The sequence below is a fragment of the Vipera berus genome (genome assembly GCF_964194415.1).
Source record: "Vipera berus genome assembly, chromosome: 9".
Classification (NCBI taxonomy): domain Eukaryota; kingdom Metazoa; phylum Chordata; class Lepidosauria; order Squamata; family Viperidae; genus Vipera; species Vipera berus.
In genome coordinates, this window is record NC_138212.1 from 9856196 (window position 1) to 9874560 (window position 18365).

At 43.9% G+C, this 18365-nt stretch overlaps 1 protein-coding gene across 1 annotated transcript in view; it reads left to right on the forward strand.

Moving 5' to 3' along the window:
• The window catches only part of FOXO6 (forkhead box O6), a gene marked incomplete at both ends in the record, with an annotated part of 117461 nt that overhangs the window by 1423 nt on the left and 97673 nt on the right, over positions 1 to 18365 (forward strand). The gene's annotated exons all lie outside the window — the stretch shown is intronic.

The window sequence follows — 18365 nt, forward strand, 5'->3', positions numbered from 1 at the left end:
CTTTTCAATTTAGGCAGTGGGTAGGTGGATAGGATAAGGAGCGGGGATGAGTTGGGCGGGGTGGGGGGAAGAGATCTTTTTTCTTCTGGAATGCAGCCTGGATTCTTGGAGCCTCTATCAATATCCCAAGGAAAAAGTTGAAATGTGATTCCTTCTACTAAGTTACTCAGTCTTTCCCCCACGCTGAGCCAGTGGGACAAATGTTACTAATCCCATATGGATTCCACCAGATCCAAAACTGGACATTTAATGAAATAGCCCTCAAGTGTGCTCATTGCAACTTTCTACATGGACAACATCTCTTTCCTGAATCAAAATGGGATTTAGTCTGCTTTTATTGATTTATTTTTTTTGCTTCGGTTTCTTTCTAAGGTCAGGTCATGGATAGAAATGTGGTTATTTGGAAAGTCATTGCTGTGATGCCCTCTTGATGGAGGGGCTTGGAACAGAGTTTCCCCCAGATGTGTCTTGGCCCTGGAGAACCCTTGTAAATCTGGAAATAAATGACAAGGGGGAAGAAGACAAAAGAGTGATTTGTATTTTCTTTATCTCTCTCTTATCTGTTGATCTTATCCAGACAGACCTAAGATGCCCACTCCTCTCAGTTTAACTCTGCTGGTTGAACTCCAGGCTGTTGCCTTTGGTTTGTTAAATATTTCTATCAGTAGTAATCGATTCCTCTTTTATTGTGATTTAGTGCAGAGTTGGGCTTCATTCTCTCAATCTACAAGAAAAATGTCTGTGTGTTTGGGTGAGCTGTTTCAGCGAAGGCAATTACAGTAACTTTTAACCTTGTCTTGTGTGAAAAAAAAGGTATTTATGAAATGAGGCTGCCCGTCCACATTCACACCATGCCACGCTGGTGATCAATTCTGGAAGGGGAACAAAAGATAAGCCATATTGGCAGCAAGGGGTTCCCATTTTTTTAAAACTTCTTTTTTACTCTCCAATTACTCAGTAACAACTACTCCATCGAGTGTCTGCACTGGCATTATCTAAATATTTTTTGGTGGATCATAGTTCATGGGAATTGCTGAAGGAACAGTTTTTCGCTTCTTTGGATATGGAAATATTCTAGAAACAGTGAACTGAAAGATTAGACCAAGAGTTGTACTGTGCACTTCATAGTTGGCAGATTTCCACCTCCCCCATTTCAGCTCAGCTTTTTCCAATCTGATGCCCTCCAAATTTGTTGGGACTCCCAGAGTTCCCAACTAACATTACTGAACAGCCTGGGAATCCTGGATGCTGTTTTCCCAGCACACTTGGAGAATGCAATCGGGATAGGCTAGGATCAATCTTATTCAACCAACTGCTAATCGAAAATCATGTTTTCTAGTACCCGTGCATCCCATTCTCATTCTCTCTCTCTCTCTCCTCTGATCAAGAGTGGCTAATAGACCCATTTGGGTTTTGTTTAGAAGTGTGCTTTAACTGCTTATTCTATATCAGCAGGTTGAATGGATTATGATTGTTGCACCCTGGGGTGCGAAGGCTTGCCCAGTTAAAATCTTCAAGAGTCTTCCTTTTAATACACAATACTTCTCAACCTTGGCCACTTTAAGATGTGTGGACTTGGACTTCCACAATTCCCTAGTCCACACACCTTAAAATTGCTAAGGTTAAGAAACACCGCAATATGGTATTAAGTTGACCAGTGAAATTTTAGGATCACAGTACAATATATATTTATTGCTCTGGGAATCCATGGCACAGCATGGACCTGTGCCATGGCTTGTTCAGAGTCCCCTGATAATTAATAACCACAATTTCTTCCCACCCCCGAGAATCTATACTTCATGAGGACCCACATGAAACAAATCAAGGCCATCTCTTTTTTGATGAAGCCAAAACGTTGTTCTCATTCAAAGCATAATAATAAAACAAATCCAGCAGTGTATCCATGTAACATGTTAGTAGAAATTAACAGGGAGGGTAGCATTTTTAACTTGCTACCATCTATTCATGGGGGAGTAGAAACATATGGAGAAGCCTCAAGATAGCATTCAGAGTTCAATAGCTCTTATCATCTAGGTCTGCAAGTTGTCTAGTTTCCATGCTTTGTTTTTGGAAAAGCTGTAATGAAGTTTGCATAGTGAGGAAATCTTTCTCACGGGGGAGTCAATGAAACAGTGGACACTAAAACATTTGCCAGTACACGTGCTATTTCAAGCTGAAATCTTTTGCTCCTCTTCATGGGGTAAATCAAAGGGATTCTGCCAGTGGTGGGATTCAGCCAGTTCGCACCACTTTGGCAGAACCCGTAGCTAATTTTTTTGTTGCCCAGGCCCAGAATGGACTTCTGGAAGTGGTATCCACACAGAGAACCAGTTTGTCACATATTTGAATCCCACCACTGGATTCTGCCAAAGCGTATGTCAGCTTTTCAATCTGGATCTGCCTGTACGTGTTCTAGTGAGACTCGGTTCAGAAGTTAAGCAGCTGTTCCCCCCCCCCCATCCTCTTTCTCGAGAAGATTGCAACACTGGCATGAATCAGGTGCCATGAAGAACTTGCAGGTGAGAAATATTAGAAAATCTTTGCAGTTTGGGTTCTGAACTGTATGGAGGCTTGTCTGTCTACATACATTCCCTATATAAAAAGAGTAAGGTGTAATAGAGGTGACTAGGTTCCAGTGGAACAGACTTTGGAATGGGATCAGAATGTCAGGTGAACCTGTTTTATACATCTCTTGTGTTTGTTGGAACTAGGTTATGGGCCTTGAGCATGACTTATATTTACTTTTTTTTTTGCTGATCATTTGCTGCTTGTTGTTGTTAGCTGCGAAGTCGTGTCCGACCCATCGCGACCCTATGGACAACATTCCTCCAGGCCTTCCTGTCCTCTACCAATTTGCTGCTTATTGTGGATTTTTTTTTGGTTTTTTTTTTGTTTTAATCTTTGTTACCTACCCAGAGTCACTTGTGGGAATGGATGGCCTTAAAAATAAACGATTAAATAAATGAATGGAGGGAAGCATTCATTTGAAGAAAGATCCAAAATATATTCTAACGGACATTATTTTTCTAGTTCTGTTTCATGCCTTTAAAGAAAAAAAAAAGAAAGATTTGGGGCAGTAATAAGTGGTTTTGCACCAATCAAAGACATTTTAGATGAAGGTTTTTGAAAGGCTCTTGTTGAAATGGTGAATGATTGGTGAGGGGCTGTTTCAGAGCTGCTTGCATTATCTTAGACTCCTCTCTTTTCACGCTAAGAGTCGTAGTGTCAATTTACCACATCTCAAGGCAGGGCTGGAAGAAAGTGCTGTTGAACCCCCCCCCCCCCCCAAAAAAAAAATCAGCCAGAGTATGCACAAACTGCCATTGATCATCTTATGGCACCTGTCCTGATAACTCCTAGTTGAAATGGGCAGATACAACTGGATGGTGTCTTGCATGCTTGCACTTGGTCATGCTAGGAACTGAGGTTGTCCTAAAGGTGCTTTTTCAAGAGGCAACTGGACTTTCTTTGTTTCTCCTCGAATGGATGATTGAATGACTGAGTATTTTCATAGTCACAGAAAAGAGATGTTGTAAGGTTTAGGTGTCCCACGGGCAAAGGAACTCGGCAGCTTTCTCTTTTGGCGCCATGAAATTGAAGAGTTGGCTTGAAACGTGATGAAGAAAAAATCTTTACAACCTCTCGGCATAGTGATAGAACTTATCACCAAACTATCTAAACACTTTCAGATAACTTTGTGATGTCAAGTCAGAGACCAGATGACTGTGTTCTGAACTGTTGCTGAGAATGAGAAATGACCCTCTTGGGAACAGTGAATCCTTCAGTTGTACAGTATTGCTAAAAGTGATAGAAGCTGCATTGTTGATGACCATACTGGGAATCTGTGATTTTGGACTTTTGGTATTCCTGGTCCAGGCTGGCATTCTCTTTCCAGAGTCTATTTTGTCTGGGATGGTCTCTGACAATTAAGCCCAGCTGCTGATTCTTCCTTATTGGTGATCAGCTCTACAGTATAGTCTACAGCAGGGATCTTCAAACTTGGCCCTTTTATGACTTGTGGACTTCAACTCCCAGAATTCTTCAGCCAGGCATGCTGGCTAAGGAATTCTGTGAGTTGAAGTCCACAAGTCATAAAAGGGCCAAATTTGAAGACCCCTGGTCTACAGCTTTACAGTTTCAGCTGTTTTTAATTTTCGAGTTTTACAGAGATGTTACTTTACCAAAGTGCATTACCAAAGTATTTTCTCAGGCTTGTGATCCAGACCCTCTACTGTATCGCCTGGTCTGTAATTTCTTCTTCTCACCCCTCATTCTTTCTTCTCTTTGTTTCTCTAAACTATTTTCTCCAATTCAGGTTCCCCTTCCCTGTTCATAACTCTGAATTCTGGGACATTGTATGCAAGAGTCTTACCCAATATTCTAAGCCCTAAACCGGGTCAAACCCAACCAAAATTGATGCATTTAGATATCCAAACAAATAAACCATATTACGGTTTACCATAATGACTGGTTATATAACATGCTAAGACAATAGCTGAGTTTCCCTAACATACTAAAGCAATGTGCCCCACTTTAGCCTAGTCTAACAAGTTATGCAAACCCAGGCTGTGTATCTGAGGTTCAGAAGCATCACAGTTTCTTTTGTGTGTGTGTGTGTGTATGAGGAGGGGGCATAATGGGGGATTTTTCCTACTGTAGTTACCTTACATAATTAATCTTATCTGGTCCCTAATGAATTGTCAGCCACCCAGCCCTCTTCCTGATTCGCCAAGAATTCCAAAGCATTTTCCTGTGTTATGGAAACAGCTTCCCCCATCTTACCAGCCGCTGCTTTGAAAGGTGGGATTACAAGGTAAGATTTAACGCTCCCAGTTGTCTCCTCCATCCTCTTCCCTAAAGCCAATTGAGACTTCAGCTCCTGTGCACCATTTAACTTGCATCATCGCATCCCTCCCTCCCACCTCGTGCTGTTAACGTAGATCTATTATCCTTCTGGGAGCAGGCTTCTGCTTTTGAACGAATTATTTAAGTGGGATGGGGAGGGGGTGGGTTTAGACAGAGACAGGCAAAAGTTACTGAGTTTAAAACGTAACCCCGCTTAGCGTGCTATGTAGAAATAGGCATTAGGTGTGTAACTCTGCTGGTTAAGCATGTTGTGTGGGTACAACCAGTCTCTCTCTCCCTTTCCTCTTGGCCTTTAACAGATAGTAAAGCCTACACATTTGTGTTATTTATTTAGTATTAGATCTGTGTGCTGCCCATCTCATCTTTTTTTTACTCTTTTAAGAGAACATGGCTGCTCTACAGAACGAGAACCATCAACTTCAGCTGCCTAAAATAAAAGGCTTTTAGGGAAAAGGAAGACCACAGCTTGGATCAAGATTGCACATCTGCTATTTTTGCTTGTTCATTTGTTTTAATGGAGCAACATTCAGTTTTAAAAGCTTCTCAACTGAAAAGCCCGTTAGGTCCTGTTGGACCCTAATATCGCCTCTGAAGGACAATAAAATAAATAAATAAAACCAGGATGAACTCAAAACCCAGGAGATAGGATAATTGATTTTTAATGTACAGAAAACCAAGACCTGAAAAGTTGGAAGGTGAAGCTGACTTTGCGTTTCTCGTAGTTAAGGTCTCAAGTCTTAGGAGCTTGTGCAGACGGCTCCCCTTTTACTTTGGGTTTTGGAGCTGCGAGGCCGCACACTTGTGCCGGGTGGAGGGTACGGGAGGGCTATTTCCCGTTGTCAGATGCTGCACGGAAAGCCTCTTGACTGACAGTTCTGTTTAATTAGGGAATTGTTATTTTATCAATTCCAAAGTGCTTGGAGTTTTCTGCTCCAGCTCCTGCATTCTACTTGTTAATGGGAAAACCAACACCCCCTGTCAAAGAAGCAGCGGCTCGGATGCATTTTAAAGCACTGTTTGTGCTGCTTTGACATCCAAAATATAACAATAAAGCTATCAGCTAGCTAGTGGAAGCCTGCTCGAGGCAGGTCTGACAGTGCCAAAACCTTAACTGCCAAACCTCCCCCCCCTCCTCCTACATGCTAAGGCTGCCCTTTGGTGACACAGTCTTGGAACTAGCAAAGTGGCATCAGGGCTTGGGCTGACTAGGAAACTTGCCAGTAAGCCATCACTTTCTCACTCCCTCTGCCCATCCTCTCTCTGGCTTCTGTGCAGGGCTGTGGAGAAGAGATGACGGCCAGGATTAGGCAACGTCAGGCTCTAGCGTGCAGTGTTAGGGGAAGGAAAGGTCCACGGGTTAGCTAGTCTTCTGGTGTTGCAGCTGGTCCACTTGAGAGCCACTGAAGTGATTCTTCAATTATTCTGCCTGGGAAGGGGGGAGAAAATGCACGGCAATTGGTGTTTTGCCTAGGTAGACATGATGGCTTGGAAGAAATTGCCAGGCTGTCACATGACTGACAAGGCTTTCTGGGCTCTGAACCAGGAAGTCACCTTATATTGGATTCATTTGCATATCTTAGTAAACAAATCAGATAAAGATGTATTGGTTACATGCTACCTACCTTTGGTTAAGTTTTAACCCTTAAGAGATTTTTTTTTCCCCTGGCCCCCTCTTCTGGTTTACCATTGTAGGAAGAAAAGTTTCCATCATGGTTCCTGCAAGCGGGGAATAAACATGGCAACTGCTTTGGGAAGAAGGTTGTAGTTTATTGCAGAGGAAAGGCAGACAGAAAGATGGATCCAACAGGAAAAGAAGGGGCTGAGCACATGTGGGTAGTGGGTTTTTATACCCCCTGGACTCTATTGTCTGGAGTTATTTCCTGTTTCAAGCTTTGTATTTCCTTTGTCAGGTATTCTGTCCTGAGCCTAGGTGTGCCCCTCTAGGATTCTTGCTGGTTGTCTGTCCCAGCCCACCTCCCTGGGGCTGGGGTATGTAGATTTTAGGAGTCTTCTTAGCTTCAACCTTCCTGAATGGTTTACATCTGCATTTCTGTAGAGTTGGTTTCTGCTTGGGGAAGGGAGACTCTTTAAGATCCTTTTAGGAAATATATTTTCCTGCCCTTTTAATATTTCCTTCTCTGGGGAGCTGACTTCCCACACCATCTTGTGCAAATTTAGCTCTGGGGATAGGCAACCCGGTGTGCTCCTGATCGTTTGATGACATTTCCCATCACCCCAAGAATCATGGTGAATTTCAAATGTTTATAGGATTTGTAATTAAAAATACAGCGTGACACCAGATTGCCTATCTCTGCCTGTACCTTAGATAGTTCCGTGCATTGGGCTGATCTAAGAAAAAGGTTAATTCCTAGACCAGAATTGGGTTGTCGGGCAAATGTGGCTTTAAAATGCTCAATACACCTGTTCCTTTTCTTCTTTTATTGGCTACACACACAACCTGGTTTAGGAACTACACCGATTTTTGGATTTGCAGCCAAACCATAAAAAGGAGCAAGGTTAACACGAGAGTGGGCTAGGTTGACACAAGCCACAAAAACTAACCCTAACCCTAGCCTAGCTTAGCATTCTTTGCCAATTCTTTTTTACCTGACCTGATCTTGTGTATATAAACATTTCCAATATCTTATAACTGAAGAAAAATCTTTTTCTGCACTTGGGGCACTTCTCCGAAAGATGTTTTCAGAAAGGAGGTTTAATCAAAAGTGTTTCATACTGGTCCTGTTATTTCTGCTATGTGTTTTGTTTAAGCGTTCTCAACTTCCTTCCTTCCTTCCTTCCTTCCTTCCTTCCTTCCTTCCTTCCTTCCTTCCTTCCTTCCTTCCTTCCTCCCTCCCTCCTTTCCTTTCCTTTCCTTTCCTTTCCTTTCCTTTCCTTTCCTTTCCTTTCCTTTCCTTTCCTTTCCTTTCCTTTCCTTTCCTTTCCTTTCCTTTCCTTTCCTTTCCTTTCCTTTCCTTTCCTTTTCTTCCCTCCCCCTCCCTCCCTCTTCACCTTTTCCAGAATTGCTTTTCATGCAGTGCTAACTGCTGAAGTAACACAAACCTGCTAAATGGACGAGCTTTATGATAGCATAAAAATGATACTACAGCAGTGAGTAGAGCTTTATTAAACCCCAGAGACAGGCTGCAAATGAACAGCTTGCTCTGCTCTTCATTCTTTTTTCCTCCTATATTAAAAAAAACAACAACTCAAATATAAATTACAATTAAGATGACACGGACTAGAAGCCGTTTCAAATGGCATGCTAACTCTGGTCTCCCCATTACAACTCCCCCCCCCAAAAAAATCTGACCGCCTCCATTTAGTGGGAGTTCTGATGGAATCAAGATTACCTAATGTTTGTCCTGCCTGGATTGCTCAGATGGGGTCCAGGGAGAAATGTGAACTGATGAAAGTGGAGAAATGCCCCCTTCCAACTCCACGCAACTATTGTTTTCGTTGTTTTGCTTGAATGACAGGTTGTCTCCCCAGCCTTTAATATTGTTAGCAGAAAAGTGGGATTACACAGTTGAAACAGCATGGAACCCTAGATTAGGTCTGCAAAACACAATGAAGCCCTAATGCCGGTGAATAAACCCAAAGTGCCTTGCCCACCTAGCAAGCTCATTGCTAATACACACACACTGGATTACGGTTTGAGGTGGCAGCTGCTTTGCAGGCCCTATACCTTGGTGAATCCCCAATTCCATTTGAGTTTAGCTAAATGCATTGGGGGAGCTCAGCCCTGTCTTGCAAGCCTCAGAGCACATCTTTCCCAGTGCCTTCTCCAGTAGAGAACCGGTAACGCAGGGTGCAGCCACAGCATCCCTTACTGAGGATCATCTACTTTCAATGCTTTCCATATTCCTGGCATGCTTCCACAGATCCACTCCTGAAAAGCCCTCCCACATTAAAAGCACTCTCAGCTTGTGCATCAGCAATAAAGAGAAGGGAGTGAGACCGGCATCAAAATGCGTGCCGAATCATAGAACGGTACAGTTGGAAGGGATCCCTAGTCCAACTCTGTAGGCTTCAAGGAAACCAAATGAATCATCCAGGAGAAAAGGCTGGGCTGGCCAATCTCTTCTTCAAAAGCATGTGAGAAACTCGTGGAAACTCATCAAGGAGAGATCCAGCCTAGAACTTGTAAGGAGAAATGGCATGACAGTGAGAACAGGGGAACGGCTCGCCTCCAGAAGTCGTGGGTGCTCAATCGCTGAACGTTTTTAAGAAGAGATTGGACAACCATTTGTCTGGATTGGTACAGTATAGGGTTTTCCTGTTGAGCAGGGGGTTGGACTAGAAGCTCCCTTCCAACTCTGTTATTCTATCTTTGTTTATTCTATGGGATGGAGAACGAACAACCTGCAAAGGTAGCCTGTTCCATCATTCATTGTTTAAACAAAATATGCAGCATCCTGGAAACACGTGATCACCTTTTGCAATCTTCCCAGCCCACTTACAACAAGCAAAAGTCAAGGTGGGAACCATATGATTCACTTAACTGCAGTAATTTGCTTAATAACTGTGGCAAAAAGGTGGTAAAATTGGGCACAACTCACTGAACAACTGCTTTACTTAGCAATGGAATTTCTTGTCCCAGTTGTGGTTATAAGTTGATGACTACCTGTAGCTGCGTGTGAGTGTGGCTGTAGAGAAGTGTGGAAATATAAATGCATGAGTGGCTCAACCCTGAGAAAGAGGAGAAGGTGAGAAGGAAAGTCAGGATTGGCCCATTCTTATTCTTTTTAATATAAGGGTGAGATGGAGGAAAGAAACACTGTCAGGGTTTTAAGATTCTATTATTGTAGCCTACAACAATGAAGTGGAGTTTCAGTAGTTCTTGTGAAGTTTTGTTTCCTGGCCTGGCATACCTTGATGGGCTGACATTGGCCTGCAACTCTTCCCAAGATTGCCACCAAACTTCAATTTGTACAAAGGAGAATATTCTTAAATACATGGAGACAAACCACATAACTATACATGAAATCAATTTTAGAACAAATTAAATCTATGTCTCTATTTTTGTTCCATGTATATTTCTAGTGTGACTGATCCCAAACAGGTCACGTCTCTTACAGCATAGAGTCACAATATTTCAGAGAATGTGTCATGGGCTCCTTCCCAAAATGGCTGCCACAGTGGATATGGCCAATCACTAGGCCTCGCTTCACAACAGGAGGTAAATTAGGCAAGGCTGCTCTCCATCACCTTTTCAGGGATGTTCTTTTCTACCTGAGCATACCTGTCAAGTGCAGGAAATCTGGAGTCCAGGTAGTTCAAAAGAATATAGTTATTGTATGCTAAAGCTCTCTATAAGAATCTGAACTACTAACAATCAAAGCAAATTGGTGGTAGATAAGACTAGAAGGAATTCAAGATGGATTGGACTTAGATCTCTTGTGGGCGCGAAGGGACTCGAGACTTATGACATGTTTGACTCCTCCCTCGGGCTCAGCCTGGTCATCTCCTACAGTGTCTTTTTTCTTCTCTCCCCCCCCCCCGAGAAGATAGATAATTCCTCCCCCCAAAATCTGGGCTGCAACTCCCTGTCATTTTTATTTTCTAAGAATGCCTCCCGGGTTTATCCAAGATTTCAAATATTTTTGGAAATCAAGATGATGCCTGTTGCTTTGCTTTGCAACATGCCAGTTTCCCTGATTATTTCAATTGTGCAATCTATAAAACAACATTGGGTGGGGCATGGAATGTGTAGGGCAGCAAAGGAGGGGTGTGGGGGCACATCCAGTGATGCAGGATTGGGAACCTACGTTTTGCAACAACAGGATAGAACTTGGCATCGAGTTGGCAATTTGGGATTAGGCTTCCTTGAGGAATCGGGGGTTTTAAGGGAATACAAAAGTGCCTTTAGCCCCCATGAGACTTAAAAGACACGTGTTGTCCTTAACCTTCCCCCAATACGGTACTAAAAATGGCTAAAAGAAATACGCCTGAAGTTGTTTGCCTCATCCACTCTGCAGAAAAGACGCTGGAGAGATTCCTTGGTCTCTTTCCCAGGCTTCGACTTCATTTCTTTGAATCTCTTGTTTATAGCTCCGATCCTCAAATCGGATGGCAACCCCCCTGCCCCCCCTTCTTCCCTGCCCCGTTAGAGCTCTCACTGTCTGGGTTTTTAGTCCAGCACAATCTCCCCTTTGATCCACAGGTCCTGCCTGCCTGCCTGCCTGTGCATTCCCAGCTTCCCATCCCTTTCCACGAACAAGCTGCTTTGTCTCTGCTGAAGGTGTCGGTGCAAACCGGTTGAAGGCAAAAGGCAGCTGAGGTTATGGAAGGATCCTCGAGGCAGTTTTTCTTGTGTCCTGCTCAAGCTTGTTTTGGACAGCAGCAGTCCGTTCATTATTTTGGGCTGCCTTGATAGCAAAGTGGGGGGGGGAGGAAGAGAGAGAGAGAGAGAGAGAGAGAGAGAGAGAGAGGGATTGCTTTCACCCTCTGGAGGAGAAAAACAGCTGAGGCATGGCTAGGCGGGGGCCATGCTGGTTGGGAAAGAAGGCCAGGAATGGAGGATGAATGGGAAAGGCTACCATTCAGGGGTCAGAACTCAGCTGCGTTTGGGCACCTCCCCCGCCAAGGTTTGAAGGATTTGTTTGCCAGGCGCTCCCTAGGTGCCAGAGAACTATCTCAGATCCTCTGAGTGGTAGTAAACCCACCTTCCTAGCACTCTGTATGTTTCCGAGAGCATGGAAGAAGCAAGAAAAGGCAGCCAGCCGGTGGTATTTCTACTCTTCCTCACTCCAAATCCCAACTTTTTCTTTCCTACATGTGCCTCTCACTAGCTCCCACCTGATTCCCTTTCACCACTAGTGCCCAGCTGTATAATAGGGGGTGTTTTCTACATTGTTATGGCAGCTTCCTTCTACACTTTCCCATGGCATCATGCTCTCCTATGTAGATCTTCTACCCCAATTGATCATCTATTCACGCGAACGCCACACCGTGTCCTATCTCACAACAGAAACAGAATAACAGAGTTGGAAGGCACCTTGGAGGTCTTCTAGTCCAACCCCAGGCTCAAGCAGAAGACCCTAGACAATTTCAGACAAAGGGTTGTCCAATCTCTTCTTAAAAACCTCCAGTGATGGAGCACCTACAACTTCCGAAGGCAAGCTGTTCCACTGGTTCTAACAACTACTGCAGCATTGTATCTGATACAGAACAGATGCAACTCCTGAGCTCCCTCCTTTGCGAGATGGCTGTCTGTCTCTCCAATCAGTGCATCAGGAAAAGGTCTACTGTATATCCAATCAGTCTATCGTAATTGTCAGTGTCCTCCTCTCCACCAATGGAAGGGCTTCAAGGCTCTTGCAGGTGGGAGAGACAATCCAGATCTGTGCCCCCATGAAGGATCCCCTTGCTTTCCACTTGGTTCCTTGTGTTCGTACACCGTTGATAGGAAACAGAAGAAGTGCCACATCCAGTATGATTTAAGAAAGCTGAAATGTTCCCCCCCACCCCATGTCTCCCAGGCCGATAAAGTTTGTTGGATTAGGAGAAGCAGCTTCAAAATAGAGTTTAGCTCCATCCTGGCTCATTTGCTATAGTTGTAGCTTGCAGCTCAGTCTCCAAGTTTCTGTTGAGTTCCACGTTGGGTTCTCAGCACTGCTAGTGAAAGGTCAGTCCTGCTAAGCCTTGGAGGAATATTATAATCAAGTGTGCAATGTTTTTTTTTTGGGGGGGGGGTTGATTGGTGTACTAGGGTCTTCCTTCCAGAAAACAATGGATGGGGCAAGAAAACCATGACATTCAATCTTATTTATTCCCGGGTAATTTTCCCCCCTTTCTGTCCCATTAAAATTTACAGTTCGGAGAAAATAACTGGTGTTTTTCTTGACCATGTGGGCATCTTAAGGCCTCAGGCCTGTGTATCTCTGATTTGTATGATTGGAGATTTGCAGATGTCTTAGAGGATACTAAGAAAAAGGGAACAAGAAATGGCTGCGGGCCAAGCTGCTGGTAGAAATAAAGCTTAGAAACCCTGGCTCCTTAGGTCAATCCTATTTATTTATTATTAATTGCCTGAATGTATGCCTTCCTTGCCTTTTGTATTAATGGGGATGACACGGAGATTATTTGAAATAATAAATAAATCAATAAGAGTACCTTGAGATTGACTGAATTATATTTCCATCAATAAGCAGAAAAACATTTATGTACACCAACATAGAAAATGCAACTAGTTCAGTCTTTACCATCCTGGTGTTCCTCCAGATATAGACTCCTAGAATAATATGGAAGGGATCTCGGAGGTCTTCTAGTCCAACCCCTGCCTGAGCAGGAGACCCTATACCAGACATATTAAACTCGCAACATCACGTGATGTCGCGCAACGTATCGGGACAGTTTTGCCATTGCCGGCAGTGGGGTGGGCGCAGCTTCCGGATGACACATCTGGCCCACGGGCTGGCAGTTTGACACCCCTGCCCTATACCATTTCAGACAAATGGTTGTCCAGTCTCTTTTTGAAAGCCTGCAGGGATGGCGCACCCACAGCTAATCCATTGGTTGACTGCTCTCACTATTAGGACATTTCTCCTTAGTTCTAGGTTGCTTCTGTATCAGGTTGCGTTAGTGAAATCAGCTTTGGTTGTTGATGAGAATCTCTGAATAGAGCAGGTGTGTCAAACTTGCAACGTCACATGACATGTTGCGACATATCGTGACTTTTTTGCCATTGCCGGCAATGGGGTGGGCGTGGTTTTGCTATGATGCATCTGGCCTGTGGGCCGGCAGTTTGACACCCCTGGAATAGTGGAAGAAACAGTTCATATTTCTGTATTTGCACATCTCATAAATATCTCAAGAGGATCTCTGGTCCTTTCCATATCTGAGATTGGCGCACAGCAACTGATCTTGAGGGATCCTCTTGATTAGAACGTTGCCTGAGGTGATGCTCCAGAGGAAATACAGAGATAACGTTGCAAGATTTCCTCTGGAGCTGCAAGGTTGACAATTTCCTGCTGGTTGTAAATCTGCCATATCCTATTTCCTAAGATTTCCCTTTTCCCTTTGTTAGCTGAGATGCCATGGTGTCTTGTCATTATACCACTTAGTGAAGAATGAAGGCTGGATGGGATGCTGACTGCCTACTTTTGATGTTTTCCCATTGACCATTTGGGAAAAGTGCTAGCCAACTCTATGGGAAGGAGAAGTACAGCACTGGCTGGGGAATTCTGGGAATTGAAGTCCACACATCTCCATGTCGCTGAGGTTGAGAAACATTGACTTACTATAATGCATGAATGCAAGGAGCACAGCTTCCCTGAAGATTGGCATATCCTTAGCAGCTGAATGCTTATGGATGAAGCAGATTATAATGCTTATGGAGCAATCTGGGTTAATTATATGGAAGCAGAAGGGTGTGATCTTTGGCAAATGGGCACAAGGCAGAGGACATTTCCATTTCTCTCTTCCAGCCTTTTATACTTCTTTTTCCATGCGCCTCCTTTGGTGGGTAATTCAGATTTAGTTTTGAATTGGCAGTCCCAAACTTTTAAACGCAAAAACCGTAGCAAAACCATGTGGCTTGATAGGGACTAAGAGGCAGGTGACTGTAGGAAAACAGACTATGAAAAACTGGAAAATCCTATGGTTTGCTCAGCATATGCACTTATGAACAATGCCATCAATGAACAATGGATCAAACCATGAGTGATATAAAGCATGACTTAAGGTTGTACGCAAGGCTGGCCGTATCCAAAATCACAGGAAGCTTGGTTTTAAGAGGAATGATTAAGATGAGTTTGCTGATGGAATGTAAAGCTGTTATCCTCGTGCCCAAATGGCACAGTCATAAATCTACCTACATTGAGAATCAGTGACTGGAAGGGACTTTGCAGTTCAGGAGAGGCACGCTTTGTTTTAAAGTTTATATCCTGCAATCCAGAAATGACATTCGTAAACCCTAATGGTCTCTTTCCAGTTCTGTACGTCTGATTCTATAGCGTTCTGTGGAGCAAAATCTGGTTAGGAATATTCTGACTGAGGCACATTAAGGCCGACTTGGGAGGAATTGAAGACTGCTTGGAAGAGACCAGTTGAACTCTTGTCTGGAGAGCTGTAGTTAGTGCCCAAGGGCATGAATGCTCCAATCTGTTTACCTGGCTCTCTTAGTGAGGAGGGGAGAAAATAGCAGAGGTGGGTTGAGGAAGTGTGTAAAGGGACTTGCTGGAGACAGGCTGGCTGCTGTTCAAAACCCTCTTATTATACAACCAGGGGAAAAAAAAGTCTGGAGGAATCTCTGGGGTGGCTAACGAGCTTCTGGTTATACCCATAGGGCCCTGCCATATTGGGGATTAAAATAGGAGGTAGCAATGTGGAAATTTCTTGGGACGTTAATTTTAAATTTCATTACCTCCTGCGTCTGACAAAACCACTGAGGTCTCCTTGCACAGAAGCTGTGGAAGCATGCTTTTCCAAGATGCATAGAAGCACAATGATAAAGCAGAGTGAAGACATGATTTTGTTTTCTTTAGGAGCTAACTGAAATTTGAAAATACTCTGAACCAGTGTTGGGGAAGGGGAAGCTTTATTTGAGCTTTTTCTTCACATCTTGAGTAATGCCCAAGATGCTACTTTTGCAACCCAAGTAAGACCTTGACTTAAACTCACATACCAGCAAAGGAAATCAAAGGATTCCTCTGCAGAGCATAGAAATTACACCCAGACCCACAGGCATTTTCAGACACGTACATATTTTAGATATCCAGCGTTTAATTTTAGGCACCAGTGAAAAAAGATAACCCAGAAAGATGTCCATAGTAATAATTTCTTAAAATCAAGTTATCAAAGCATGGATGAACTGTAATTTGAATAACTTGTAGACATATACATATCTATTGTTCTTTTTGACACGTCATTTGTTTTGGTGGAAGAACCACAGAATTCCTGTTATCACAGGGGTAGGAATGCTTTGGGCCAAAAGGGTGTTCAGGACATCTTATGGCACCTGCATAAAATCATTGCTGCAGGTGACGGACCTTTTCAGAGGATAAAATGATAACATGGTGGGTATGTTCAGTCAAAAATCACACCTTTACTGGGGTGGTTGTCTTTGGGTAAAGGTGTGCATTTAGACTGAATATATCTACTTTGTCCAATCTCTTTAAGAAGAGACTGAATGTGATGGGCATGTTCAGTCAAAAAATGCAACTTTACCCAAAGGCAACCACTGCAGACTAACCTTTTTTTTCTGAACAGGTACGTGTACTTTCTACACAAAACATTAGGCTGCAGCTACCTACCACACGTTTATTATTATACCTGGAGGCATGCCAGCATTTAATTAGCAAAGAAAGGAGTTGAAAAAAGCAGGGAGGTTGTTTCACCCCAAGGGAACCACCCTAATATACATGGGTGCCTACAGGCACTGCAGTTCCTACTTTTTGCTTGACCTGAAAATTCTTGGATATATAAAACCAAACATCGCTGCTATTTGATGAGCTCTTTGCATTAATGTGACACCCCGCCCCCAAGCAAAAGAGCCCCAAAGTGGCTAATGGAGGAAAATGGTCATTACAGACAATCCTAGCTACTGACCGATGCGAAGCAACAGGGATCACATGAGCATCTATGAAAGCATCTGCCTTGGCTATCAGTTGCCTATCAGGCAACGTCTAAGTTCATGTTTGGCTTTTAAAACCCTAAATGGTTTACGATTTGGCTATCGGTGAGGTTGCCTTTCCTCTAACAACCCTGGTCAGTGACCCAGTCCTTCTGAAGATGCATCTTCTTCCTGTTGGGAGAAAGGATCTTCTCTTGAGTAGAGGTTCATCGGTCACCAACTGCCCCAGTGCTTAGGGAGACCATGAGGATATCTCTCGGATTTTATTTTTTTAAAAAAAATTCTTGTTGCCTTGAGTGCTGGATTTCCCAGGAAGGCAAGATTTAAAATCAGAAAATAGATATATTGGCCAGGCTCTCTCTAGCCCTTAAAATGAAGACTGTTTGTAAAGCAGGGCCTATCACCACCCCACCCCTCAAGCAGGGGGAATGAATGAGCAGATGGCCCCTGGAGTCTTACTTCACCTCCATCCAGTCTCGGCAAAACAAGAAGGGGCAGGCCCTCCTTCTCTGCTTTTGGCTAATTTCTCTGAATTCAGGGAGGTCAGCCTGGTGGGAAAGAGAGGTGGTGGGCATGAAGAGATGAGGAGGAGAGGGAGTGGGGGTGGGTGGGCAGGGGTGGGCGGGCAGTGAACTTCTGAACCCGAAGACTGGAGATCAGTTCATTAGCTTAAAACAAGTAAAAAAATAAATAAATGCTTCATCTTTCTAAAGCTGTCTGTCTGCAGTTACAGCTTGGCACGTCTGCTTTGGAGGCCCTGGCATCCGTCCAGGTGGCAAGCAGCTTCTAAGAACCTTCTCTAGTGTGCTCTCTCTCTCCCCCCCCTCTCTTTTTGTAACAAATCAAAGGTGTCTGCTCAGCTTCTCTGTCTCCATCTCCCCCTACTCTGGACACTCCTTGAGACGCCAGAGTTCTTCAAAAGCTGCCCTGAGCTTCCTCCATCCTTCCTGCTACCCACTGCTTAACAAAATATTCTTCCTTTGCTCCTTAGACCCCTGGAGTGGCTCCAATTAGTGCCTTCTTCTAAGGCGTGTGTGTGTGTGTGTGTGTGTGTGTGTGTGTGTAGGGAGGAGACACAAAGAATGACGGGAAAGGCAGAAGTTCTTTTTTTTAAAGCATATTAGGTGGTCTAGCTAAGGATGGAAAAAGTGAGACTTTATATTAATTTTATATCCCCCTCCACAGCATAACGAGTTCAGAACGAGTTCGGAACATTAAATGATGACGTCAAGGGCTTCACATTTGGGGTTTACTTGTGAATGGGTCCTGGACCAAGATTTTTTATTTTTATTTTTATTTTTTTTGTGGGAAGATATTTTTTGGAGGCTACCAGCAGCGGGCATCTTGTCACGTGCATGGATGAGGAGAGAGCGGATGAGTGTGTGTTTGTTTGTTTGTGTGTGTGTGTGTGTGTTTTGAACTGGTAGGTAAGAGGGAAGATAGGAGACTGGATGAGGGCTAACAGATGGAGTGTTCATGCAGATAAAATGGGGATGGCTCTTAGGTAGGAAAGGGGAGATGGTTTTCAACAAGATTGATGCCGCCTTGAGAAACTATATTTACAGCTTGGGATATTTGTGGCTCAGTGGGTTAGGACGCTGAGCTTGTCGATCAGAAGGTCGGCAGTTTGGCGGGTCGAATCCCGAGTGCCGCGTAACAGAGTGAGCGCCTGTTACTCGTCCCAGCTTCTGCCAACCTAGCAGTTCGAAAGCACGTAAAAATGCAAGTAGAAAAATAGGGACCACTACGGTGGGAAGGTAACAGCGTTCCGTGCGCCTTTGGCGTCTAGTCATGCCAGCCACATGACCACGGAGACGTCCTCGGACAAGCGCTGGCTCTTCGGCTTTGAAACGGAGATGAGCACCGGCCCCTAGAGTCGGAAACGACTAGCACGCATGTGCGGGGGAACCTTTACCTTTACCTT